This window comes from Aedes albopictus, chromosome 1 (genome assembly GCF_035046485.1).
Source record: "Aedes albopictus strain Foshan chromosome 1, AalbF5, whole genome shotgun sequence".
In the NCBI taxonomy this organism is placed as follows: Eukaryota; Metazoa; Arthropoda; class Insecta; order Diptera; family Culicidae; genus Aedes; species Aedes albopictus.
This window is the reverse complement of record NC_085136.1, coordinates 274,762,791-274,789,968: the sequence shown is the minus strand read 5'-3', so window position 1 is coordinate 274,789,968 and position 27,178 is coordinate 274,762,791. Positions and strand designations below refer to the sequence as shown.

Sequence of the window (27,178 nt, the reverse complement as noted above, 5' to 3'; positions counted from 1 at the left end):
TTCTGGTCGAACTTCTTAAGCACGGAAGCGAGCAGCTACATCAATCAATCCACCAGATTTTTGAAAAGATTTGGGGAGATGAAGAATTGCCTACCAGATGGTTAGATGGCCTCATATGCTCAATCTACTAAAAAGGGCAAGGGCACATACTAGAGTGCGCCAACTACATAGGGATTACCCTTTCAAATTCGGCATATACGATACTGTCGTGTGTCCTGCTCAACAACCTCTTGAGGAGTCCTTCGTCGACGAATACCAGGCTGGTTTTCGCCAGGGCCGATCAACGACGGATCAAATGTTTAATCTGCGGATGATCCTAGATATATTTCGGGTATACTTGCAGACCCTCAATCTGTTAATTGATCTTGTACCGACTTTACGAACCCTCTAAGCAGTATACCCTCTTCGAATGAGTGTAATCAGTTTCGTACCTTTTAATTCCGCCCTATTTGCTTATCCTTTGACAGATACGCATATTTCGACTACCACTTGTAGTCTTCCTCAATGTCACAGAGTGGATAACTGACACTGAGGAAGATTACAAGTGGTAGTCGAAATACGCGTATCTGTCAAAGGATGAGCAAATAGGGCGGAATTAAAAGGTACGAAACTGATTACACTCATTCGAAGATGTTCATTGATGTAAAAGCAGCGTACGACTCAGTGAAAAGATAATGTCAGAACATGGTTTCCTGGCGAAACTAAATAAGCAGATACGCGCAACGTAGGGCAGTGGAGGAAGCTTATGGTTTCTTGAAGAGAGAGAGACAACGAGGATATGCTTGACGATCAACTTTTCCTAGACGAAGTACATGATAGCGGGTAGAGACAGAGGCAGGCCTAGTGGTGTTAGGGCTGAGGTAGTGCTTAATGGGGATGTGTTTGACGTTGTTGAAGAATTCATCTTGGAACACTTGTGACATGTGACAATGACGTTTACCGTGAAGTGAAAAGGAGTATTTCAGCTGCGAATAAAGCCTTTTACGGATTGCGTAACCAGCTTAGGTCCCGTAACTTGGCATCGCAAACGAAACTCGCTCTATATAAGATGCTGATTCTTCCGGTTGCCCTGTACGATCACGAGGCGTGAACGTTAAAGGAGATAGACCGAAAAGCTTTCGGAGTTTTTTGAGCGCAAAGTGCTGCGGACAATTCTCGGTGGGAAATAAGAAAAGGGAGTGTGGCGCAAACGCATGAATCACGAGTTTTACACGCAGAAAAATGAAGCTTGTTTAAGACGAGCTTGGTGGTCTAGTGGCTACCGCTTCTGATTCATATGCAGAAGGTCCTGGGTTCAATCCCTGGCTCGTCCCTTTCCTCCTACTTTGTATCTTTCAATCTACTTTCTCTCTCACCCTCACTCTCTCCTACATATACATCTTATGTATATTCGTATGTTCGTAGCGATCGCTAGAACCAAAAACGAATTGAAAAAAGCCGTTTCCCTTCCTTCCAACTTTCATCACAACACAGTGTCAATCTATCATATAACGCCTACAAGTTATGCAACCAAGCGGACTGTGCCGCTTCACAGTAATCTTCACACAATCTATCGCTTTATGCCTGGCATCCTTGCACTAATGCATGATCCATGTGCCAAAAATAAACATTTCCCACCAACACGCCAACATCCGCATGACCTTGTGCAGGCGCAGAGGATTCAACGGCCTGATGTGGGCAAGCGATTGCAATCATCACTTCCCTCCCCTTCCCCATTGACCTGCAACCTGACGCAGCAGGCGCCATTGTCGCCTAAAAATACAAGACCACCAACGCTCACACACCGAAGATGCCTGTTAGTTTCAAGCAACTATCTCATTGGTTCCTTGTGTGAGCTGATCTGGCGATACTGGAGTAGCAACTGCGGGCGGTCAATCAAGCTCAGAAAAATGAAGCTTGTTTAAAACAATAAAACGCATGGTTGATTTTCAAACGCAGCATTTACTTATTCCAAAGCCATATTTATTTGTTCTTACTCAGAGTTTATCGATCAAAACAACCAATTGCCATCATTCCATATTACGTTAAAAACTTCATTTGTTTTAACAAAATGCGTACAGATCTCACACATCTTTAAAATTCTTACCCAGCATCGCTACAACGTGGAAAGTTTTTTTATGTCTTATTTATGAGATTTTCAGCCCGAGACTGATTCATCTCAGCGCGTAGAAAGTGTAGCAAATCCATCACTCTAACTTCCAAGTGCAGTTTAGGCCGTGATGGATAACGCGCAGGTACTCAAAACAGCATACACAAAAAGTTGGCCGGTTTCGTCTTTTTGCTTATTTTATTTGGTGTCCTTTCCATCCGCTCGCCGAGCGTCTAAAAATAGATTTCGGAGCTGCCGCTGCAGCTGCCATCACCAACACAATCACATTCCGGCTTTGTTATAGTGGCAAAAGTGAAGTCGCTCAAAACAATCCGTTATTTTATGTTAAAACTACCAAAACTCTGTTTGTTCTAACAAACTGTCAAAAAATTTGACAAATGAAAATATTTGTATTATTGAACAATAGAACAGTTCAGTTTAAACTAGAAATCAGTTCATCGCTAAAGTAAAGTGAAAAATCGGTTGATTTGAACTAGAATTCAATTGTGTTTACAATTTATTTTTGTGCGTGTACCAAGTGTACAGAGATGCGAATACACTGATGTTTTTACGCGGGTTTTTTACGTGATCCGTCCTAAAAAACGCGTTATTTCAAAAACCGTCGTAAAAAAAACGCGTTATTTCAAAAACCGTCGTAAAAGAATCCGCGTTTTTTTTTCAAAAACTCGCGTGGCATAGTCAGGTCTACATCTACCGTGACTTACGAAGTTTCTTCTTAAATAACGCGGTTTGAAGAAGATCTGCGATCTCTACACGTTTGGGGAAACTGAAGGAACATCACCCAAGACCGGCGAAGATGATGCTCAGGGTGGCCACTCAGAGCGGAAAATAAAATTCCCGAGTTTTTCCCGGTTTTCCCGATGGGTTTTTGAAAATTTTCCCGATTCTAAAATAGAATGATTTACAGGGAAAATTAGATGTTACTTTTTTTTTAACCTCTTAACCTATTTTTACAGCTCTTTTTGTCCACTAGGGCACTACGTGAGCGATTTCAATTGGCGGTTGCACTTACATTTGTACAGCGCCTAAATGTATTCTATTATATTCTTATTCTACTACTGGTTTGCCTTTGTGCAGCTTTCACTTTCCTACCCTGTCCTTGGTAGAATGATGAACACGATGATAAAATGATGGTGGCTGTTGTTCCTGATCCAGTCCGATTGGGGGTCGTCCATTATGGGTTGCCGTTCGCCGATATCCAATTATCCGGGTCCGTTTGAGCTATGAGAGCTTAGAAGAGGGTCAGGTTCCAGCCGCTCTCGGGGGGAAGAGCAACTGACGAAGTGCCGGGGCTGGGATCGAACCCATGACCATCCGCTTATGAAGCGAACGTGTAGCCACTGCGCCACGGGCCCCGGTAACAAAAAAACGTAACTTACTAAGAGAAATTTAAGAGAATTAATATTGAATATTATCAAACCCTTGGATTTAACATAGTATTCATATGAACTTGAAAATAAGTTATGTGTTGTTTGTCTCGTATCCAATGATGGGCATTGAAATTACGACATCTTCATTAAACATTCCTTAAATTCATAGATGATCAACTAGTACAAATTATGCAGTTGTTTAAGCAAATAAAAATAAAAAAAAGATAATCATGAGGGGGTCGAAATTCTCAGTATGATTATAGGATTTACGAACTTCCTATTAGTGGATTTCTTAGCAATATTCCCAAACTCTTCTGAAAACTCTTGGTAAGTTTGGTAATAGGCAATAACAGAATGCCCAGAAAAAAAATACTGGGTAAACATCTGGTGGAATATCTGAAAAGATTACTCGTGAAAGAATTTTGGAAACGATTTCTAGGGAAATCTTCAGTGTAGTATTTTTGATGGTCATTTTCAAGATATTTTATAGAAAACCAGTGGCGAACCTTATGGTACCGTAGATGGCTACTGCAGAAAGTCAGGCAGGTTACTTATGCTGGAATCGTAAATTCTAGGAGAAATTTGAGAGATCAAAGAAATCTTAGATTTTGTCTGATACTCGTCTAGCATTTAGTTATTTCATCAGCGATAGCAATATGAAGCTTTCAGAGATTTAATTTCTGATCACATTTTCAGATATGTCAAGAATTTCTCCAGGAATTCCTGAAAGATTAATTTTTGAGAAAGTATTTCCCCCAAATTGTAGAGGCAGATTCATTATTTGGGAATTATTTATTTCCATAAATCATACAACTATATTGCTCCAGATGCTTTGGAATACTCACTGGAACTCCCGCGAGAATTTCAATTGGTAGTTTAACTAGAAACTACGAATACTCAAAATTCTCGAGAATTTGCTGAACCAGGAGTTTTGCCAGGGACTTCTGCTAAAGCTTCGCCAAAAAGGGATATTCCCGATACCTTACTCCAGTTTTCTCCGAACATTTTTATTCACAAGTTCAATAAATGAGTACATCCAAGAACTTCATGGAAAACAACAGAAATCTTTCAAACAAAATATTAGAAATATTTTTATGAGCTACAATAGGCGTGCTTTGAGAAATTCCATCAGATACTAAAAATCCCTTCAAATATTCTTTCAATTGTTTTTCACTACCTAACTATTCTTAAATTGTAAAAATGTTTTCACCAGAATTACTCATCCACAATTTCATAATTTTTAATTTTAATTTATTCTTGGGGCAATTCATTTATTCATTCAAAATTTTATCAGCATCCTATCCAAATTTCTCAAAGACTTTTCGCTCAAAGGACAAAGGCTATATCAAATATTCTCCTAGAGATTGTACAAGGATATTTTTTTAGAAAGAAGTTTTAATTTTTGTTATGTTTTATAAAACTTTTATTGAACGCTTGATGTTTTCAGAAGCATGTACACAGTGTGTGGATTTTTATCGCGAACCACTGAATGGTCCATGCTCAGCAAGTGATACATTCGCGAATGTAACATTTCATGAACCAACATGATCGGGAACGCTCCCCGAAATGCTGTTCATTCTCTTGCCCGGTTCGATACGAGAGCGCAATCAAGAGAGAAGATGCTCGATGACGCTAATGGAAGCGATGCATTCGGTAAGAATATTTTATTGCCATAATTCTTTTTTTATTGTGACTACACAACCTGCAACGTCATGAATACAGTTAAATTAAATAGTATTTCACGTTTTTAAAGCGAAAACGTATTAAATACTGATGAAAATAACGATTATTCACAGTTGCCCCAAGCCAACGATGAGCGATCATCGGTAAGTGTTACACTTAGCGATGCCCGCTCATCGCCGCAGCTTGTTTATATCGGAGTATCCTCTTTGTGTTCCTTCGTGAACCATGCGACTCGACGAGAGAACATACACTGCTTGGTAATTGAAACAGAACCAACAGAAGGGAAGAAAAACTGCCGAGTGGTTCACTGATCACTTTTTCGTCCAAACACTGCATGTACATCCTGAAATGCATAAGTGACATATGAATCTATAAATATTTAAATGTATCTCAACCAGTCTTTTCACCAGAATATTCTTTAGAATATCTTTGAAATTGTTCAAATTGTGATGTTAGGTAACATCACTATGATTAACATAAATTGTCATGACTCGACGTATCTTGTTGTTAATTTTCAAGAATGGTTTTTACGCCAGTTCACCTACTATGTTATATAGTTCAACAGTTGTTGACTGCATTTCCCACAGATTCTCGTACTTATGCTTCTGGGGACTACACAAATTTTAGAATTTTGGAAATTCCCGATGGCTAGCAACAATTCCCGAGGTTTTCCCGACTTTTTCCCGGTGGTTTCGAATTCCCGAGCTTTTCCCGGTTTTCCCGAAATTCCCGACTGGGTGGCCACCCTGGATGCTCCACTATACGCTCGGCGTTGCAGTAAAGCTACTTTGTAGCCAACAAGGTATCAAGTAGGTACTAATTTAAAAATTAGGTTCCATATTATGTAAAAAATATTGTAAAAGAACTACAATTTACAAAAACAACTCACAATATTAAGATTGAATAATTGTCCCTCGAATTCTGTTTCCATCCAGTTTACATGTCTATTTTAGGCAAAATCTGAATTCAATTCTCGACACACCTTCCACGTGACACTATGGTACATGGGATGGTTAAAAATTATGATTTGGTCGTAGGTGTATATTCGAAAAGACGGTCAAATTCTTCGCAATCCAAATCTAATCATGTGATCAAAGTAGGGGTTTTGAACCCATTTCCGGCAACACAGGTTAACAAAATTGTGCATTACCTAAATTCAAAACGAAACGACCGTTTTCGCCCATTTCTTCCATATGAATCAAATACCTTATTGCGTGCACTTGTTGTTAACAGTGATTGTTGTGAAGAATTTCTGCCGGAAAGTTGATTTTGAACGAGTTTACTGCACCTTGTCCAGCGCCAATTCTCGGCACAGTGCCGAACTTCCGGCAAAATCAAACATGAAATCACTTCGGCACCCATCTTTGTGCTGCCAAAGTGCACTCGTATGCATGTAATATTTGTTTTGAGCACTTGTGCGGCTTCAGAGTAAACGTGTAGCAAATTGACTGTGTATTACGTTGGGGCAATGGTGCGGGAGATGATAAATATAAGCAAACCTTTAATGGACGGGAAAAGGCAATAAATGGATTGAACAGCTTTTGCTGCATTCTAAGGTAGAGAAATCTAACATCGAAGTGCCACAGAGTTTTTGTAGGGTGTGGATTGAAGGGTGGTTCAACAAGTGACTTTGGCGAAGTGACAATTGAACGGTGATGAAGTACAATTCGGCTAGCTGCTGCTTTGCTGCGGTTGCCTTCATTAATTTGTAAGTGGAGTCAAATTGAAACGTAAAATTTTGCGTAATTATTCGATTCCCAGTGCTATAGGGGCTGGTTATTGATAGTCTACATCCTGTTGCTTCCATCTGAAGAGCTATTGGTAAAGGAAGTTGAAATATCTGTAATTATTGCCTATTTGCCGTCTGATGAGACGGGAATTAGCGCATATGACGAAGAAGATTTCTACCCTACATATCATAAAGATCTAAAAAGCAATGCAGAGTTCATTGACTCTTTATTAGGCAGTGAAGGCGAGCGAGCTATGGTTCTCTGATCCCAATGAAAAAGTACCAACGTCGATCAAGAAACATCATACATTTGAAACGCAAATGAACTTCAACGATCTGGTAAAGCTTTATGTAAAATAAATTTGTACAAATACGAACATTATTTTAGTGTACTTTTCTCAGTGTAGAAGACAGTTCTTTATCCGTACGATCCGTAACCAACTTGGCAATATCTCTATTGCAACAATGCCAACTCGATGCCACGAAACCGTAATAAATCAATCGATCCAACGTGACACTTCGAAGAAAACAAAACTCTTATTTACACTGCCAGCGGACATCCATGCCCCTTTCCACCATGGCATCAAGTCAATACGTTGTTGGTACGTACAGCACTCGTCGACCAACGAACAAGCGTCAGCATTTCAACCCAGTCCAACCAACCATTACCTACTCTACTCGCCCGTTGTCGTCGTCCGTCAATAGCCACCGCTGCTGGCTGCATGGGTTCGCTCGCGTTCGTTTACTTAGGTGACCCTGTCCTTCACACACCATCGCGTGCCACAGAGCAAGAGTACACACATGGCACACCACAGTTCTTGGCTGGCGAGGGCAAAACCGTTGTAAGCGATTTCGTGTATTATTTGTCGACGAGTGACAGACTACAGGTACACTGAGGAAAAATGCTAGGTAGATTGGAAAAATCATTCTGTAGAGTGATTACAAAATTTTAGGTTTTATCGTGGCCATTGAATCATAAGTTGAGTTTATGACCGGTTTAAAACCATGATAAAACCAAGATTCTGGTGTGAAGAGGTTCAAACTGTATTCAATATTTGTTCTGCAACAACCATTATGATTTTGAGTTATTGTCAATATTTTAGGTTTTATCATGGCCATTGTGACCAAAATTTGAGTTTAAAACTGTTTTCAAACCATGCTAAAACCAAGATTATTGCGTAATGAGGTTTAGGTTGTGGAGCCTTGTAGCCGTGCGGTTAGGGTCACCAAGCTTCGAATGGCACCATGCTGTGGAGTGAGTCTTCGATTCCCGCTCCGGCGATGAAACTTTTCGTGAGAATAGTTTCTTCTCCGTATCGATTGTTGCATGATCTGTGTGTCCGTTGTCTAGTGTTAAGTTTCGTTCAGTCTGTACACCCTCTGGCTGAAGCCGGTGTCCGTATCTTTTTTAAAATGTATTTCATACTTATTTTAGGTAGATTTCGAAAATCAAACAATAAGCTATTTTACGAGACGTTCTACCGGTGGGCCGCTCATTGTTATTGTTTACATTTGATGTTTTTGTTTTCGCGAAAAGTAGCATAACATGTGGTGAGCGCTAATCAGATTTTTTGCTGGCAGAAATGTTTCGGTTTCTAAAGCGGCATGTAAGAATCCCTCGAGCTGTATGATGTCACATCAACATCCCCACGGTCTACGGATATTAATTATAGTGGGCGGATTGACGCATTTTTGCAGATAAATGAACCCTGTTTATTGAATGGGCCCGTATCACATGTTATGCTAGCGAAAATGTAAATAAATGGGCCCACCGGTTGGACTTCAAAACTGGTAAACATTCAAAAAACAGCTGATTTGAAACGTCTCATAAAATGCCTTATACCATTAATTTAGAGTTATTGGTAAAAATATTTCGGGGTTTATCATAGTCATAGTCATAGTGTGATCAAAATTATTCAAACCGCTTAAAAACCACGATAAAACCTCCATTACTGTGTGCAGAGGTTTTAACAGCATTTTATGTTTGGAACAATCATATCTACGGTTGTTTTTACGATACTGTATTGCTGTTGAATCTACCCATAAAATGGTTGAACTAGTAGGGTCAAGTGGGGTAAGATGCCATTTTTCAAACTTTCATCGTTTTCAATGATAATTAGCCTCATTTGTTAGGCTTTCAAAGTGGTAACAGCAACTAGACAATATTTGCTCGATACTGAGCATGAGCATGAGCATGATTGAGCATGAGCATGATTGACCGCCCGCGGTTGCTCCTCTGTTATTGCAAGGACAACTGCATTTACACAAAGAACCAACAGATGATGCTTGGGATTAGCTTTCTCTTCATTGTGTAAATGCTGCAATCCCAATACTTTTCAATAAGCAATACCAGCGCCGGCCGCGTCCGAATGCAGGTCAATTGAGGATAGGGAAGGAAATGATGACGTGATTCTCGCTTAGGCCAATAACCGAGGAATTCTCTGCGTTACTACGAGAAATCACTAGGAGTTTGGACAGGGGAAATGGAGATGTGTTGAGGATTTCGACGTGATAAACGAATGTAATGTTTTGATTCGCGATTAATAATGCGCTCGCGAAGAAATACCCTTCTAAACCTTGGACGACGAACGCGATCTATTGTTGAGGCACAACTCACCCTACATAAGTTATTCATTCGCAACTAAGGAGTACACAATGCTAAACACCGACGCATCTGTAGTTTGCGTTTCCGCGCGAGAAAATGCTGAACGCGATCGATTCACAAGTATTAACAAAATAACACGGGATAAATCAATCAGAAAGATCTTACCGCATGGTTCGCCGTCGTCTATCTTTTACCGACCCTCTCTTTTTTCCAGAAATTCATGCAACGTTTATTTGAGTCAAAACATTTATTCATTTGGGCTAAAATATTACAAATGTCGACACCGAAGATGACGAACCATTCAAATTTTTGTGTACATGCAAAAAATGGAAGAAAAATATTTATTACCAATTAAATGTGCATTTGGAACTAGCGCCGACACATGACGTGACGAACTTTTCAATATTTGTTAGATAAATACACAAAACCCAATGTAGAATTTTATACATCCTATAGCATTAATTATTGTGATAAAATGGAAAGAGCTCACCAATAAACATCCTTCGAAGTGTCCAGTGCGTATGTGCTTCTGCATCTTCCACAAACTGGCCTCGAAATCACACTGAACCGCTACAACAACACACGGGTACGACGATGTGCACATTCAAATTGTCGACGACGACGCGGCCGATCCGAATGAAAAAAGAGGCACTTCCACTTTGCCTCCAAAAACACACTTAACCGCCCCGTACGAAGACGAGCACGCACGCAGGACGACGACGCGATGCAACGACGAACCAAAACAGACTCCAACTAGACAATATTTGCTCGATACTTCAGCAAAACTTTTCACTAAACTATTGCATTTTCATTGATTTTTAGCGATTTTAAAAACTGATTCGTAAAACGGAAGTGGTGCAAAACGACTATCTGCCATGGGGTAAGATGCCACTTCATGAAAACATTCAAGAATTACGTCCATCAATTTTCGGGCATTTCCGACTCCTTTTCCCCCCTCTGTCCCGTTTTTTTCGTAAACTCAATAAATGAAGTGTTACCTCCCTCCCCGCAAAACGATTATCGTAATATTTGAATGACCCCTAACATGGAAAGCGTAGACATAAAAAACCATGCGTCTCCATATGTGCCTCAATCTTATTGGAAACACTTGGCTGGTAATAAAATCACCAGTAATCCTTAATTTCAAGCACGAAAAACCGGAAGTTGCCAATTTTCATTGGGAAATCAAAAGATTTTTCGTGGGTTTGGTGGCCTAGCTTCTAAAATAATGTTCGATGCAAACATATCTTGACACCATTCACCTATAGTTATGATCAAGTCCGATTCAGGAATGATTTTATGAGTTGGGCTATTTTACCCCATCTTGGCATTTTGGGCTCTGTTCCCCTACCTACTAAATTACGATTAAAATCAAGTAATATCAAACAAACAAACGTCCCTCCGTGTATAACAGGGACACACACTGTGATCGAAACCACGACCGCCACGAAGGCCTTCGATAATTATACACACTTCGTCACCTCCGTCTTGAACGTCAACGTCAATTTGCCGAGCAGGCGACCAAGTGTGGCGGCGGTGCTTTACAGTTTCGTCGGTCTTCGATTTTGAGATTTTCACAGTCGAAGCGGTGTATTTTACGAGCAGCAGCTCGTTGGCTACTTGATGATGAGAAACATTATTTTCGTTATAATTGAGCTTACGGGTGCGATTTTTTTTTACCCCCGTCTAATCTTCTTTCGGACCAATTTGCCTACTCTAGCCGTCCCCCCCCCCCCTTGCTGATCGTTTCGCGTTCATCCGTGGTGTTGTTATTGTTTTGAGCATTTTTGCTGTCTGGCTTTTTGTCTGCACCGATTTGGCGTGTAATTTTATAATTAGAAAATTTATTTACGAATCTACGAGCGTTGTGGGGCAAATTATTCAACATGTGAGGCGTTTCGTAGCCATGATTGGCGCAGAAGAAAAAAAATGGAAGGCTGGCCATGGGAAAGACCCATAGTTGTCAATTGTAAAACATATCGGCATCGGATCGTTTTTAAAATTTGGTAATTCGGTACTTGTTGGTAAGTTTGGGATGTGAAAATCATGACCTACAACCAATTTATTTTTTTTTTTTGGTGTGGATTCTAAAATAAAATGATAGCATAGAAAGAGCTCATCTCTCCGATAATCGAAACTTTTTGTCAGGTAGATAGGGTATGTGTGCCATCAGTAATCTCATGCTCCCATTTTCATCCTATTCGAAAACAAGCGATTACAACACCGATTGACTCCGTTCTTTTTGTTTTCATGGGTGCTCACTACTAACAAAAATACAAAAATAAGAAACAAAACAAACAGCGCTTCAATCCTTTGTTTTTCGTGGGATGAAAATGGGAGCCACATGCTTAATAAGAGAACCAATACCCTATCCAAATGTAAAACAATAATATTTTGGAACGAGCTCACCAATATGTTCGGTAATGTGCTATCTTGTAACATTCAATCTGATGTGGGGCTGTCCATAAACCACGTGGTCATTTTTTTGGGACTTCTCACCCCCCCCCCCCCCCCCCGCGTGGTCATAAGTCCATACAAATATTTTTTTTCGTCCATACAAAATGGTCATTGGCCGAACCCCCCCCTCATGACCACGTGGTTTATGGACAGCCCCTGTTCACATTCAATACATTCTGGGAAATGTAATATCCCACAGACGCAAAAAAAAAACACCAAATGTGAATGGTATCGCCCCAGAAAAGTCACTGCTTTTCTGTTTACAACGGTTTTTTTCCTCTGACACTCGCCTGGCTCGTCAACCCAAGCCATCAACTAACAATAACAAAGGGTTTAAGGAAAAGAACCAATGCCAACAGTGCCTACAGTCACGCACCCCGTCTTCGTTTGTTTGCTACTATACTCGTGTTTCAGGTGGTTTAGAAAGATAGGTGTTCTCCGCTGTTCCGTAGATAAGCTACCCAGCTGAACTCGGACTCGGCTGTTACCTACCTAGCTGCAACAACGTGGATGGTATTAACAACCCGCTGCTGCTATATGGATGTGGTTTGAGTCGAGAAATAAACACAAAAAGCGCACATGACGCCGTTGTTGGTCCGCCAAGCCGAGTATGAATTTGGCTAAAAATATCACAATATGGGAAGCCTGCCGTGCCGTCCCCCAACCGCTGATACCTCCTCCTACTAGTTATAAGATAAACTCACCGAAGTGTAAAATGTTTTGCCCGATTGGAAAAATGTAGTCGTTCACTAAAATTAGATATATAGGGGATACACAAAATGATCGGGAGAGGCAAAATTTACACTTTTCAAAAAACGGTCAAATAGGTGTAATTTTTTGAAAAGTGCAATCAAAAATATCTAGAAAAGATTCTAGAAAAAAAGGTATAATTATCCGATAGCCTACTTTGAGCTGTTGTATCTCCGGATTCAATGAACCGAATGGAATGAAATTTTCATTCCTGCTTCCTGGATCATCTGAACTATTCTGAAAATGAGATGGATGGTTAAAATTTGTTAGATATCCCTGATCATCGGTAAATTTGTCTCATATTACTTGCAGTACACACTTAAAACAGAATGCCGAGATCGGCTGTGCAAATCTCGGTTAAAGTTCATTTGCTGAAATCTCGGCTAAACGTTTGACGTTTAATGTATGATGCTAGCGGTACCCGTGGGTGCTGGTAGAAATAAACTTGAGTTTTTGCTGATGTCTCAGTTAACCCTTAAAAGCGCAATGTTGTTTTAAAACAACATACCTAAAAACGCTCCAAAATAATTGAAATTCACTTTTATTATTAATTATTAATTTATTTTTTAAATCAGTTTTTTATTGTCGTGCGCCTTTAAGGGTTAAATTGCGATAGCCGAGCGCTCGGCTGTGCGAATCTCGGCAAAAGAATGAAAACTAGCCGAGCTCAACTGAGTGTGTACAAATATGAATCAAAAGGGATAAATCACAACTTCTGGATGTTTTGGATATCCTGGAGGTGTATGTTACAGCTGTAAAAGGACATAAATCATTTCTACGTAACAGCTACAACCCAAACAAGGAGTTTTAAGCAATTTTTAATAAAATATATCACATTTCCATAGAAATATCACTCGAAATCGAGTGAAAAACAAGAGGTGTAGTACACCACATTCGCAGCTATATGTATCTCCCAAACGTTCAATCATAACATAATCTCCATATATGCTTATGATAGCACAACTAATCCCCCACTGCGATTTTAAAAATCCACCCACTAGGTAAAAAATATGAGCAAGTAAAACTATGAAAAAAAAGTTGATCGCACCCTTTAAGGGTAAATGAAGGGATCCCTTGAAATAATCCCGTAAGCAATCCCTGAATGAATCCTAGAGAACCTTTAAAAAAAATCTCAGAAAATATCCCTGAAACAATCATGAAGAAATCTTTGAAGCATCCCAGAATGATTTCCTGAGGAATCGTAGGAGTTTTAAACAATTTCACAAAGAATAAATCTTGAGTCTTGAATCCTTGGAGGATTCCCGGGAGCAATCAATGAAGGAATCCCTGCAAAAATCCTAGCGGGATCCCGAAGGAATTTCCTGAAGGATTGCCGGGAGAAATTCCTGGAAGAATTTTGGAAGGAATCAATGAAGGGAACTTGGGGCAAAACCCGAAGGGATTCCCTTTTATAATGATGGAAGAATCTCGAACGAAAATCAGAAGAATTGTGGCATGAATCTCTGGAAGAATCCCGAGATGAATCCCTATAAAAATCTCGGGAAGTACCCCTGAACCCCAGAACAAAAATCCCGGGAAAATGTTCGCAAAAATTAACAGAAGCAATGCCGGGAAGAATTTCAAAGGGAATCCCGGGAGAAATCGCTTAAAGTGACGTAGATAGAATCAATTAAGGAGTCCCAAGAGGTATTCCTGGAGGAATTCTGGAAAAAATCTCTGAAGAAATCTTGGGAAAAAAAAATCTGGAAGAGATCCCTGAAGTAATTCATGGAAACTTGAAGAAGTCTCTTAAGATATTTCCGAAAACACCGTTGAGGAAATTTGAGAAAGAAGAAGGAATAAAAAAAACCAAAAAATTCTAAATGAATTCATGAAAAAAAATCTGAAAAAACAGGAATATTTTAAGAATCCATAGATGAATTTTCGGAAGAAATTCCAGGAGGAATACTTGAAGAAACACCTCGTAACCCTTGATGGAAAATCTAACAAAACCTTTTGAGAAACTAAAAAAAAAACCTAGAGAAACCCCATAATAAAAATGAGAATCTCTGCAAGACTCTGTAGGAAAATTTATGAAGAAATTCTTGGAGAATTTTTTAAGACTTTCTTAAGAAATCTTTGGAGCAATTGCTGGTACAGAAATGTCTTGGAAGTAATATCTAAAGGAATTTGATGAAATCTTGGGAATTTTCATAATACTCTCTTGCACAATTTCCAAAGCAATCCCTAGAATATTATGTGAAAGAATTGCTGACTGAATTTGTTTAGAGTTTCCTGGATGATTTTTCCAAGTAAATCTACGAGTTTGCAAAGGAGTCCCTGAAAAAAATATTTTAGTATTCCTGGGAGATTTTTTTTAGGAATTTGTGGAACATTTTTTAATGAATCCTAGGATGGATTTCAGCAAGAGTCCACGAAGGAATGATCGATAAATCTGTGGAAGTTTTTTTTTTCAAAATAATCCTTGGAGAAATTATGCAAAGGAATCTCCGGAGGAAAATCTGGAGATATTTCTGAAGAAATTATTAGTCAAATTTATAATGAAAGCAGTGGCGTCTCGTAACCTCACTTTCTACCTGTTCAACGACCCTAAAACTTGAATCTGCGGAGAATTCAGGATCAGAATCAAATTTAAAATGAACGTATACGGCAATTGTCGTCATTTTCTACAAATTACAAGCCAATTTGTTGAGAAAACTTAAGAATTTACATTCGTTGCACAGGTAGATTTGAGGTTAGGGAATCGCCACTGAATGAAAGCCATGGGAGATTTTCTGAAAGAATTTCTCGAAAAAATAGCGAAGATACCCCTAGGGCAATTTCTATAGAAATCCCTGCAGAAAATTTCCGAATGGATCTCACATTCAAAAAAAGAGTCCCTGGAAGAATTTCTGATGAAATAACTTGATGATTTTGTGGCTATATCGGTCTCTTTCTACTCATAGTATAAGGGAGTAGAGATCAAAGTGGATAATGAAATGATAGATATGATAGAATTCGCTAGGTAGCGAACAAGTGTGAAAATTTTTATAGAAGGTGAAATTAGGCAAGTAGGCCATGTATTGATCGAATACATCGAATGCGTGAAACTTCTGCCGTGCGACCTGTGCTTTTAAACAGATCGGCTTGGTTGGTAGTTTTCATACCACCTTACCAAGACTGGCAAAAGTTTCAGGCACCCGACTGCCTAATGTATTGTTCTGTTTTCATCACAAATTCTATCGATCGGTAGCTTTTTCGGAATTCGCACTCCGTTCATAGGGGTATGCCTATATCGCGGCGTGTTCTTCCTATTAGCTTTTTCGATCTTATAGGATAGAACACTTTTCTTTTTGAGCCAAACTTTTCATATCATATGCTAATTTATCGACCGTATTCTATTAATAACTTGATGATTTTGTGGCTATATCGGTCTCTTTCTACTCATAGTATAAGGGAGTAGAGATCAAAGTGGATAATGAAATGATAGATATGATAGAATTCGCTAGGTAGCGAACAAGTGTGAAAATTTTTATAGAAGGTGAAATTAGGCAACTTTCTATCAATTTTGAGATTTCTGGTGAATTCCTTGGAAGAATTTCCAAAGTAAACCCAGTACAACTTTTCTTTTCAAGGAACTTTTGAAACATTTTCTGAAGGCATCGCTGAAAGTTTTATTAAAGGAATCAATGTAGAAATCATATATATAAAAGCCAAGCGTTGTCTGTCTGTCCGTAACGCTTTGAAATGTTTCACCATAGTTGTATCAAGTTTCTAAAAATTACGAGAACTTTCTGGATGTTTTTTGTCTTTTCAGAAACTGGAATGCTCTAGAACACCAACATTCTAAAAATTTCAAGAATTTTCTGGAAGTTGCTGGAGGTTCAAGAAAAAAGAAAAGACCGTTCTAGAATGTTCTGGAGTATTGAACTTCTTGAAGTTTCGAGAATCTCCTTGAAGTTTCTGGACGCTTCAAAAGGAGGGGAAGAGCCTTCTGTAACATTATTGATCATCTTCTTCTTTTTCTTGACGTAACATCTCAACTGGGACAAATTCATTAAGAAAATTTCCAAATAAATTCATGGAAGATTTTATTCCTCGAAAAATCTTTGAATCCTTTGAATCCTGCAGAATGGAAGAGTTCCTGGAGGAATCTGCTGAAGAGTTCTTGGGAAAAAAATCTTGGTGGAAAATCTGCAGGAATTCCTGGAGGATTTACAGACCACAATCTCTGGCGGCATATTTGGGGGAATGCCAAAAAGGAATGCATTAACATTCTTGAATAATTCCCAGTAGAAATTCGTAGAGAAATCCCAGCAGTTATTGTTAGAGGATTCCTAGCAGGAATGATTGGAGAAATTCCTGGAACATAACATATGTAGGAATCTTTGGAGAATTCACTGGAGAAAGCACAGTAGGTCACCCCTGAAAGAATTCTACTAGCTGGAATTGCTTGAGGAATCTGCACAGGAACACCTAGCATCCTTTTCTGGAGGAGCCAAATGAAAAATCTATTGTAGAATTTGACAAGCAATCCCAGGAGAAAACCGTGAAGAAAGCCTCTCCTGGAGGCATCTCTGGAGAAGGAGCAAATTTGGCTAAAAAAAATTCAACCGGCTTGGGCTCTAGAGAAGCAGGTATATGATAGTTATGAAAATGTCCCTTTTCAATTGTAATACGAAATTTGCTCGTCAAGTAATTTATAAATACATAAACCAAAATTTTATAGTGATAGGGTATATTTGGAACCACGTATCAGTATTCACAACTATACGTTTACAATATAGCTTGTGGTTTTCGCAAAAATGTTCCATGGGCAAATAGACTTTTATGGATAGTTACAAAAGCCACCATGAGAACGGTGTAGAAATGTTTGAAGAAACACATTCAGACGAAACTCAGAGTGTCACTTGGCCGGAGTTCTGCTAAACCGAACTAAGCGCCAAAAACTTTATTCCGAGATAATTAAGCTTAAAGTTCAACCACTCACAAATAAACAACAGCTAAGATTATTTGAAACTTTTCCACACACATGTAACTTACAAGCCTTTATTAACCATCAGAGACGAAGAGTACATGAAATCATTGATATAATTACATTTAATTTTTCAGTACTTCGCACTCAGTTCACTCTGGCTGAACAAAACTTTGGAATATGGCTTATAGTTCAGTGTGGCTGACTGAATTTCTTTGTTTCATAGAAAACCATTCGGATTGTAAAAAAACTCGATTTTTCATCATAGTTTGAAATATGAACGGGGCAAGCCCTATCAGCTCAGCCCTTCCCACCTATGTGTTTTATAGGCGGTGCATGTGCAGGCACAGAGCAAGATTGATTATGTAAAATGATGTCCCTGCTTGTCCTGAGGTCCTGAGATGTGAAAGTGGAACAATTTGTGTACTTCAAATTTATACTGGTCGATTAAAACCATGAAAATGATCTGCCAAAGTGAACTAAGACAAAAAACTTCGAACTTGGATCCTTTGAGTGATAACCAAGCACGTTACCTCTAGGTCATTTTACCTAGCTGATGGTCGGTCGTTAAATCTGAATCAAGTTCTAAACATTCTTCTCTAGCACGGTTTTCGTGAAAACGCCTTTTTTTCGATCAGCCAAAGCGAACCAAGTTGTTGTAATGTTTTTTTTTCAAGCTTTATTATTCTTATTAGCCTTGTTCAATGACGGCTTCTGTGTTAAATTATCAGTATGAGGTGTGTCGACATAACGCAGGTATTTAAAACCAGTTGATTTTTGTATTGTTGAGAATAAATAGAATCTAAAATGCAGTGGATTTGGTTCGGTCTGGCTGAATGTGATTTGGAAACATGGCGATCAGCGCCATCGAAACATAATTGTATTCTCCAACATCCGTATTCCTAATAACGTATTCGATTCTCTCACAGATTGTTACTATGAGTCGTGTGGAAGTTAGAAATTTGACGGCGATGAGTAGAACTTGAAATGTTCTTCATCTGGACCAAAACTAAAACATTTCGCTGATTCTATGGAATGTTTTACATTTCACTCTGGTTGGATGCAATTTTATTTTTTGTATGTTCTGCCAAACAGAAATTTTGAATTTACTCCACGAAGAGCTGTCAGAATTACTGCATTTTTACATGGAAGGAGGATCATCAATTTCTTCATCCAATACCCCGTAACGTGGGTAGATCACCTTAAAATGGTGCGTTGCGGTGTAAGATCTACCAAATCAAATTTTGATCTTGATATTTACCGTATTTTTAAATATTCCAAGATCAAAGTTTGATGCTCTTTTCCTTGTGTTTTGTAGTATTTGTGTTTCAATGTACTACTAATTAAAATTTAATTCAGCAGGGTTCAGGTAAATGTATCGTACGATATAAATAATATTTTAAAAATATGTAACTGTGGCGAGCGTATCACTAATATGTAGCTTATTTGACGTACGATCTTAATATTATTTTATATTTCAGATTATCAACCGAAGAATCTAGTAATTCAACCAAATGTGAACAAGATGACGAGGAAACCAGGATGAATTGGGCAGACAACTGATTCGAAGCAGTCTAACAATGGTGTGCCTGAACGTTAACCAAGTATCCTTTGGAGTTTACCCTTCCACTAACAACACCCAAATTATTCCCGTGACACCTAGGCCTGAGAGATCGTAGAGTTGTCTACATTTTTCATAGGTGTCCAAAACTAACCATCCTTTCCCATTCCTCAGCAGTCGCAAGGACGTGGCCACGACAGTGCTCGACCATTGGAGGATTGCGTCAGTCTTGTCTAAGAGTCAGATATTAGTCCTAAATCTTTGTGCTCTAGTTCGGACGGGAAGGAGGCAACCCTCATAACAGCGGTCTAGGACTGTACCACCTACGAATTTGTGCGACTCGCTTAATGCTAATGCTAATGCTAATATAGGCAAGCGAAAATAAATTTTAATCAACAATGCCTCGTAGGGCCCAAGTATTATAGTCTGCTGCTACACAGTGTCTGCTAAAAATGATATCTAGTGCCACGGTGTTACCAATGCAATACATTCCTTCTTATTATCAAGAAAACACTATCAGTCACGTATGCTGTTGTATTACATCGCATTTCATATCGTCATAGTGCTATATGAATAAAACTGCACCGGAAAAAAATCCGAAAATTTTCCACAATCAGACGACGCTCATCAATTCAGAGTTCATTCCAGTTTAGTTTTTTTTTTCTCCTCGCAGCTTAAATCCCCGAACCATGAAAAACCCGTTTCACAATCCTCGCCGCCATCATCGCCCCTACCACAAACACACAACACGGAGGATTCGATTGGCGACGACACCGACTACGGTATGGAAAGGTACACCCTCCAACAATGCCGCATCATCTCAATCTTATGAGCGGCGAGCATGAAGGCACTCAAAAAAAAACTTTAAAAAGTTCACATGTGATTAATTTTATATACATATGCGCGAATTTGATTCCCGGCTATCAGGATTCGAACCATGAATTTCACAATTGATAGTTCTACGTGTAGACCTCACAACCATCGCGACACTTATAAAAAAAGGTGCGCAGATGGTGGTATCTGCACCGTAACTCAATTTTTCCAGGCACACGGAACCTATGTTTACACTAACGAATAGTTCCGTAAGTCGAAACACATAAATTGATCTCATCATTATTATTTTTTCCAGTGCACAGAGGTCGCCATAAACGCCAAACGTTGCTGCGGCGTACATATAACTACTTCTGTTGACTTGACTGGGATTGAACGACGTAGCGGGGCACCTTCCTTCTCCGAAGCACCCGGCTTGGCCGGCAAAAGTCGCACATACAGGCAGGCCAGGCAGGCAGGCAACAAGGGGACTACGATTCCAACCGGCAACGGACAACACGAACCAAAGAGAGATAATCGAATGTTGTTTTTGCACATGCATCACAAGTAGTGTATAAAGTAATAACACAACAACACATACTCTCTTTCACTCCGGCGATTGCTCCCCGCTGGCACTCCTTGCTTTGCTCTCCGCTTCCGCGCCTTCCGCGTTGATACTTGTGTACTACCTTCTTCTGGGTTTATTACCGCTGCCTCCAGAGGGTGCTTCTCTCCACTCTTTATTACCGATTGCCACTCTCTCCCTCTGCCGCTCTCTCCTTCACCCTCACCCACTTCACTCTTCTTATTGTTGTTGCTGCTTCTGCTCCTACTGATGTTGTTACTTATTCTTCTTTGTGCGACCTTTTATTTGCCTGTAATTCTTGCGCTCTTGCCGCTCTTCGTCTTTCGTTGATGCGAAGCGGACACACTCACTTTATGACGACGATAAACGAACACACCACATACATCCACACACACACACACACACACACTTCCTTCGACTATTCACTTCTTCGCTGGTGATGCTCTCCTGTGCGCTCGGCGCTTCTCTTCTTCTTATTTCGGCCGCGCGCGCGTGAGACTTCTTCTCCGTCAGTCAGGCAAAAACGCTTCTTCAACTTCAGCGGGCAATGAGGTGAATTTCCGAAGCATTTGGCGCGCGCTTTTTTCTTTTCAGACCTCCTGTCCTTCTGAACACTGTGGCCGTTGAACAACAAAAACAACAACAACGACCTGAACCCTTGCTAATGGTGCTTGTTTGATGTGGTGCTCCTGCTCTTCACCCGCACACTACAGAGTACCCCCGTCGAGACACTACACGGTCAAGTTTCCGTGATTGCGTCGACGCGCGTAGGTTCCAAGGGCAAACGACGACGGCCGCGACGAATGTCGTGCGGACCTCGCGCGAACAACTGAACGAGTAAGAACCAGTAAAACCAGAACCCGCGAAATACAGCTCTCGCAAAAGGTACACTTCGACGGATTTCACGGCGCGGTTTTCAACCTTGCTGACTTTGGTGGATTATACCTACAACACAGCTACTACAGCCGGGATGGGGTGGTGGTACACCGGGACCGGCGCGGACTGGGATCACTCTCACGGACGTACCGCGTGCACAAACACACTCGTCGCGTACACACTGCACTGCCGCTTCCTTACTTGTTCGTCGGGAGATTTCACACGGCTGCCCCCGGAGACGGGTACTATACACGAAGAACGGACGATACGTTTGAACTTATGCTGCGGACGACGAGACCACGAACGGTTCAACATGTGCGTCTCACCCGGTCGAGAAACAAAAGCTAACTGAATTGCTCGGTGGCCGGCCGCTCTGGCGGCGGCTGCCTGCCAGTTACCAGTTTCTCTCCTGCTCCTCACGGAATGTTGGTACGGTTTGGCAGTGTTGCCAGTAGAGACCAGATTCCATAGAAGTCATAAGTTAAGTGTTGGTTCGTAAAAACGGCACCAGCGAGGTCTTTCTTGTTCTGAACAACTATTTTTCATATAGAAACAACAATAGCTTAAGGCGAAACTGGATCCATTAATCGACAGAAGGAAATACCTGTGAAGGACGAACGGATCCCCGTAGTCGATACAAAAAAAAAACAAAAAAAAAAGACAAAAAAAAAAAACAAAAAAAAAAAAAAAAACAAAGAAAGAAAAGAGAAGACAAATTGACAGCTACAATTTCTAAAACACTGTAAACTCTGTAAACACACTCTGTAAACGAAACAAGGAGGCTGAACCCTTCAGGTTCTTTCTTTTATTTTTTTTCTCTGCATTCTATCCGAGGCGAACCAGCCTAGGGCTGAAAGCCTCGTAAATAAAGCAAATAATAATAAACTGGATCCATTTCCTCACTTTTTGGTTTCTGATTTTTTTATAAAATAACGAAGCAATATTTTCAAAATCGGTTTTTGTGCACATTAGAGTGGGTCAACGTTGTATGGAGAAACTTTAAATTTGATCGTATAAACCCGGAACAAAGCTTTTTCAATCTATATTATCGTTCAAAACAACTGTGCAAAATTTGGGAGTGATTGGTTGCGTCTCCGTATTCCGCATTGCGATTGAAATTTGTATGGAATTTAGTATGGGAAAACGCACTTTTTTTGCATTTTACTCATAAGTTGAATTCTTTTGTCTAATACCATGTAACTAATGACGTTAAAGTATAGCCTAGGATATGCCAAAAAACTTTGCCGAAGACCGCAAAGTGATCCGACGCTTGTGAAAAAAGTTATTCGCCTGTTAACTTAGGGCAAAAATTGAGATTTTATTATTGATGTTATTCCTTTACATGTTAAACGTTAAGCACCACCGGGCAATCTGTACGTTATAACTTTTTTCACAAGTGTTGGATCACTTTGCAGTCTTCGGCAAAGTTTTTCGGCAAATCCTAGGCTATACTTTAACGTCATTAGTTAGCTAGTTTTAGACGAAAAATTTCAATTTATGAGAAAAATGCAAAAAAGCACGTTTTCCCATACTAAGTTCCATACAAATTTCAATCGCAATGCGGAATACGGGGAAGCAACCAATCGCTCCCAAATTTTGCACAGTTGTTTTGGACGCTAAAAGGAATCGAAAAAGCTTTGTTCCAAAAAATCGACTTTGTTGACCCAGTCTAGTGCACATGTAAAATATGGATCAGGGTATCTCCTGAATTTTTTACATGTGGAAAATGTTTTTCGTTTTTGTAGAAACCATGTTTAAACAAAATTTCACAAAAAAAATGGTTTCTGCAAAAACGAAAAACATTTTCCACATGTAAAAAAATCAGGAGATACCCTGATCCATATTTTACATGTGCACGAAAACTGATTTTGAAAATATTGCTTCGTTATTTTATAAAAAATCAAAAACCGAAAAAATGAGAAAATGATTCCAGTTTCGCCTTAAGTGGTGCAACTTGTACCATTACATACCATTAATTAAATGGTGAATACTAAATCCTACAATATATAAATTCTGCAATATATGTAGAGTTTCTATAATAAGCTATATAAATCCAATAATATGTTAACATTTTATTACAAAATCACATTAGAGTTAATTTTGGGAGCAATACAAAGAACAGCAAAACTACAATAACACTTATAGTTATCCACAATATAATTAACTGGAAATATACATTATGCAACTACACAAAACATTATTTCACAGGCATTCGGCAAACTTTCAGCGTTGAATTTTTTCTTTTCTTTGTGGATCTGGATTCTGTATCTCGGGATTTTTGCGAGGTTCTTGCAGAAGTTTTTACAGGAATTTGTTCCAGAGTTTTTTGATACTACTCTTAGCATTTCTCGTGAGAGGGCGCTAGTAGTTTTTCCCGCGATTTCTCTTAGAGGTTTTCAGATTTCATCCTTAAATTTCCTTAATATTCTCCCTCAGGATTACTCTCAGAACTTCTTTTCCGAAATTTCCCAGCTTCCCAGTAGCTCTTTGCGAAGTTTCTCGCAAGAATTCACCTGGATTCTGTCCAATACTTCCCCGGAAATTTCTGACAAAGAATTTTATGAGTTATCGCAGGAGACATACCGGTAGGGATTTCAAGATGAGCTCTGGGAATAATCAAGAGAAAATCTGTAAAGCAAGAAAACTACGAGAAAAATCCTGGAAAAAACTTTGAAATATATCACGGGAAGAATTCTATGAGAAACATCACCAATAGCTCCTGCAGAAATCTCAAAAAATCTTAGGAGAAAGTCCAGCATAAGTTCAGAAGAAAAAAAAAAACTGAAACATCTCAGGAGCAACATCGGGAGGAATCTTCTGAGATTAGTCCCGAGAGAATCTCTGGTGAAACTTAAAAAATAATGCGAGAACCTTTAGTCAAGATCCTGGCAGAAACTTCTGTATAAATCAAGGAAGAAAATCCATGAGAAACCTCACGGAAATTATGGGAGAAACTTCGGAAGAAATCTCGGAAGGAACACCTGCAGAAAATTCGCCAAAAGCTCCCCGAAAAATCTTTGTGGGTGCTTTAGTGGAAATCCTAGGAATAGCTCCTGTAGTAACTCTCGAACAAATCCCGGGAGGATCTCATGGAGAAGTCCCACGAGGAACACCGGAAGGAGTCACGGCAATCTTCAAGGAAATCCCTTTAAAAGCTCTAGAGAAAATTCTGTGACAATTTGTATGATACATTTTAGAGGTACTCTTGCGAAGAAGTCGGGATAAATCGTGAAAGAAATCCATCGAAAATTTCTTTGGGCAAAACGCAGCAACTCAGGGAAAATCCTACGAGGGATTCTGGAAGCAATTCCGGAAAAACATGCTCATAGAACAAGAAAAAGATTTTGTCCCAGTTGACACGTTAAGCCAAGATGGAGAAGAAGATATTTTGAATGAGGCCTCGACTTCTGAAATCGTAAGCAAATTGACGAACATATGGGCTAACATATTTTTGAGGGGGTGATCCTAAAATTTTGATCGAAAGTGCATATCGTAACCATTCATTCTAATGCTTCGATATTTTCGAACTTGAAATCAAACAAAAACGTAGAGCCAAAAAGAAGTTTCTGGAAGGCTACTATGTAAAATATCTTGCAAGAATCTTAATCAGTTGTTTGCTACAACCTAAACGCCACGCGAAATAATGAAGCAGACCCGAGGAGCACACAGTTCGAATCCCTTCCACAAACGATCATAAAATACGAAAAAGTAATCAACGATTTACTGAATAGTACGCAGAGTTGATTAATATTCACTGACTGTATCATAATGTTGTTATTTGCTCGGGAAAAAGTCTATATTTGAATGGTAACGATACTTAACAAGCCATTCGATCTATCATCAAAACACCGAGAATGATAACTGCTATCATCGATATGATTCGTTGTATTGTAGATTTGTAATCTAAATTATGATAACACTAACGATAAGAAAACGGTAACCTATATCATCGATATATTATATTGTTTTACACGGGTGTTCTCATTCTCTCATTCTCATTCTCAATTCTCAAGAGAACTTTCGAATCGGTGCCTCAACCAGACGCATTAACTAACTATTAATTGTGTAACATCTTTGCGATTACACCATTGGAATAGTTTGAATCACTTGCGGGCAATGCACTCGGATTGGTCTACTAGTGCATAAAATTTATGCGAGGTGTTGCAATGAAGCAATCTTATTCACAGTTCAAGATCTGATGTAAAAGGCTGTGAATAATACACCTCGAAAGTAAACAACGATACACATTATAATACACAAACTTGACAGCGTCCAACAAAAGCCCGCCGGGACGTATTCTTTTTGAGTCGAAGAGCAGATTTGGTGATTTTTTTACCATAATGAAACCATAATCGATAAATTGTATAGGTCATGATTTTCTAGTCATAAACAAGATTATAAGTCTATGATACGACAAATCATAATTACGATAGCAAATATCTTTTTCGCAGTTTCAATTATAGAGCAGGATTGCTTTGCATCTTTACAACCATTCGAAAACGCCTTTAGCTCTAACAAAAACTTTGTGATGTTGTTCACGATAAAATAACTTTAAAATCAACTTCACTACACAGTGAATATTAAAAACAAAACGAAAATATCCACTTATTCAATCAAACAACCTTGCGGAAATTTGGCTGCTGGGTCTGCAGCACATTTTGGCGCGCAGTGTTTACAATGTAGGCCATATTGAACAAGTGCTAAGACGGGGCCACTGGGCTTTAATGTTCGAAAGATGGAAGAGATTCAGTGAAGAATGCTGGTGGTATAGGATTGTGCTGGACATCTGAGGATCGAGCTGAGGATTATGGAAGGCAGGAATACTCAGGAACTTTCATTTGCAACCTGATTTAGCCATACAGTGTATTTTTACCGCAGCTGTTGCAATCGATGAAAATTAGGTAATTGAATGTACTCAAAGTTAAACTTTTTAATCAGTTTTGGAATGAGAGAAGCCCCTTAATCCTCCTTGTGCATTAAGGTCATTTCTGACCTAAACCGTACACTACGTCAGCGAGCTGTTCCCAACATGATGCATTGATTAGAAAAGTTAAGGCAATTGTGTTTTGCGCTGGAGTGATTATTATTAGCTCTTTATTATGGAGAAGTTATTTGGTGAGATGTGATTCAATCTCTACTGCGAATTATTCTATTCTATTCTATTCTAGTGCTTGCACAGCCAGTATTGAAAAGTATCCTGGAAATATCAAAATTTCTTCTGATATTTTCTTGTCATTATTAGTATTTGCAGCATATCAGAGATGTGATCTGATACAAACACTAAAATGGCCAGGTCCACTGTGCAGACTAAATGGGTTGGGAGATAATTCAAAAAGATGAGGCAATCAGGTTATCCACTTATGAATAACATGATTGACTAAGCTTTTTGAATTTATTGAAGGAAGAAACGGGGACAACCGTACCAACCGTTTCGCTTAAGGGGAATGGGGTTTGACATAAAATCGTTGGGAGTGGCGCTGCTAAGAAGGTTAATGCACACTCCGTTATAGTTGGCGTCTGTTATCCTGGGATGGGGCACAGGCATTTGTCCATGTGTACTGGCCTCAAAGCCTAGGCTTAAGCGCCATTACTCGCTCTCTGAAACGAAATAGACGAAATGCAGGTTCCTAGACCCTTTGAAATTGCGCGTTACTGATAACATAAAAATACATCAATATGTGTGAAACTAAAAAGTTTTACCAAGAATTTTAAATTACATTTCTCGC

General features: G+C 39.3%; 2 protein-coding genes across 27 annotated transcripts in view; one reads left to right on the top strand and one right to left on the bottom strand.

Moving 5' to 3' along the window:
- Positions 1 to 27,178, top strand: part of LOC109429300 (E3 ubiquitin-protein transferase MAEA) — a 331,826-nt gene that overhangs the window by 109,571 nt on the left and 195,077 nt on the right. The gene's annotated exons all lie outside the window — the stretch shown is intronic.
- The window catches only part of LOC109429301 (C-terminal-binding protein), a 377,738-nt gene that overhangs the window by 197,334 nt on the left and 153,226 nt on the right, over positions 1 to 27,178 (bottom strand). For 8 of the 26 annotated variants that reach the window (XR_009996515.1, XR_009996516.1, XM_062846795.1 and 5 more), the window contains exon 1: positions 20,592 to 21,881. The exons of 5 other annotated variants lie outside the window; for them this stretch is intronic. The gene's annotated coding sequence lies outside the window, so the exon portion shown is untranslated. Of the gene's footprint in view, positions 1 to 20,591; positions 21,885 to 27,178 lie in introns of those variants that run through there. 13 more of the 26 variants (XM_062846800.1, XM_062846799.1, XM_062846796.1 and 10 more) reach the window with 10 other exon arrangements.